This window comes from Sus scrofa, chromosome 3 (genome assembly GCF_000003025.6).
Source record: "Sus scrofa isolate TJ Tabasco breed Duroc chromosome 3, Sscrofa11.1, whole genome shotgun sequence".
Lineage (NCBI taxonomy): Eukaryota > Metazoa > Chordata > Mammalia > Artiodactyla > Suidae > Sus > Sus scrofa.
The window spans coordinates 91,852,873-91,855,246 of NC_010445.4; the positions used below are offsets into that span (position 1 = coordinate 91,852,873).

The following is a 2,374-nucleotide window of genomic DNA, read 5'->3' on the forward strand; positions in this document are numbered from 1 at the left end:
AGGAGTTCCTGTCATGTCTCAGCAGAAATGAATATGACTAGAATCCATAAGGATGTGGGTTTAATCCCTGGCCTCACTCAGTGGGTTAAGGATCAGGCATTGCCATGAGCTGTGGTGTAGGTCGCAGATGCGGCTTAGATCCTGCTTTGCTGTGGCTGTGGTGCAGGCCAGCAGCTAAAGCTCTGATTCGACCCCTAGCCTGGGAACCTAATAAGACCAAAAAACAAAACAAAACAAGACAAAAAAAGACAAAAAAGAAAGAAAAAGACAAAAAAAGAGTAATGTCCAAAAAAAATTTTTTTATTTATTCCAAACCTTTACTCCCCTCTCCACTTTAGGGTCTGTTGAACTGCTAACCACTGATGTGCTGTCTGCACGCCATAACACAGACACAGACACAGAGCCCAGCACAAGGTCCATGTGGAGCGCAGGCGCCCTTCTTCCGAGGCTCACTTGTACATCTTCATGTGCCATAGCCCGTCATTTAAAAAAATGGATATTTTCAATCCCGATTCCCTTGTTGACCTTCTCAATTTCTTCCGCGTACATCTTCATGACTCAGACACACAGGGTGTGCTGCTTTCCTTCTGTCATGATCACCATCACTGTATCCATGGCAGCAGGGTAGAGCTTGGCTCAGGGAGAGGTTAAGCCTGGACACATGATATTGGCTCTGCTGAGCACGAACTTGATGGCTCCCTTATCGACCTGCTGTCAGGGCAGGATGAAGGGGTATTTGTGGAGCAGCCTCAGCATTGGATAAAAGTGTTCTTCTCTTTGTCTGAAAAACAGTAACTCTCCGTTCACCGTAAGGATTTCTATGTGCTCATGGCCCTGCACTATTTTGACCGGGTTCTTCTTAGGCATGATTTGATTCATCCATGGCTCCATACCTGGGAACTGCTCTATCAGCTGGTTCTTAATACCCTTAATGATGGGGGTTTTCACCTGGATGCAGTTGGACACATTCTTTTCTCATCGAACCTCTTGAAGTTCATGATCCAAAGTGAAAAGGGCAAGGCTCGGGGAGAAAACTGAATTACCGAGACCGGCTGAGACGGTCACCAGGGACAGCCGGCAGGGATGGTTGGGGGGGCTGTCGTCCATGGCTCATGTCCAAATTTTTTAGCAATAGAATCCATCTTTCAAAGGGGCTATGATATAGAAACACTAACTATAAAACAGGTCAAAGCAAAGCTGCTTCTCTCTTGGTGAAGCTGGGCAGGGAAGGAGGAATACGGCCTATTGTGGATGCTTCCATGTGCTACCCAGAACCCCCCTTTAGGGAAGAACTTGTTGCCATAGTTGCTGCAGCTGAAGGCAGCAGACAGTCTTAAGCTGAAGCTTCAAGAACTGCCTCAGCTTCAGAGAGCTCCCTCATACCTCCTTCCCTGGGCAGTCCACATTCAGTGATGACCCAGCCATCTTGGCCCAACTCAGGACAACTATGAAGGATCATTTCAGTTCCAGACTCCTTCTCAGTCAACTGACACTGTTGTTGGGCTGCATCACAGCTCGACTTCTCCCTCTGTCCACTCCCGTTTTCCCACACCCCTACATAGGTACTGATCCCAAGGTGTTCCTTAAGCATCCTCTGCTTTAAACTCTAGCTCTGGGTTGACTTTCTGGGAAACTCAACCTGCTAGAAAGAGGTCAATAGCCTTCAATCTCCCCCATTACCAACCCCTGACAGCTCTTTCTAAGCTAGACCCTAGCACTCCATGGAACCCAGGGTGAAAACCATTTCACTGATTCCTCCAAGAGCTCAAATGCAACAATGCTACAAATCTAACAGGGGGAGGACTAGAGTGCTGAAGAAGAGAAGGGAGAGCCAGACGTTGTGATAGCCAATCCAGGAGAGGAAAGGTGAATTGGAACAAAGAAATGGAAAAGCAAGAAAAAACAAGCTGCATTTGGGAGAAAAAAGAAAAAAAAAAAAAAAAAAAAAAAAAAAAAAAAAAAAAAAAACAGGTGGAAGGATGATAATCCCAACTTCAGTAACTCCCGGCATTTGCAGAGCGTTTTTGTGTGTATGATTTAGTTGACCATATAACCATCAGTTTATTTTTCCTTTTTTTTCCCTTACTTTTTTTTGCTTTTTAGGGCCACACCTGTGGCATATGAAAGTTCCCAGGCTAGGGGTTTAATTGGAGCTTTAGCTACTGGCCTACACCATGGCCACAGCATGGTGGGAACCTAGCCACATCTGTGACCTACACCAGAGCTCACAGCAATGCCAGATCCTTACCCCACTGAGCGAGGCCAGGGATCAAACCCACATCCTCGTGGATCCTAGTTGGGTTTGTTACCACTGAGCCACAACAATCAATTTTACAAATTATGGTGTGGTAATAGAGTGACTGTTATCCATTTG

At 46.0% G+C, this 2,374-nt stretch overlaps 1 pseudogene; it reads right to left on the minus strand.

Annotated features, from left to right (window-relative positions):
• On the minus strand, nt 272-1,912 carry LOC100519422 (annotated as a pseudogene).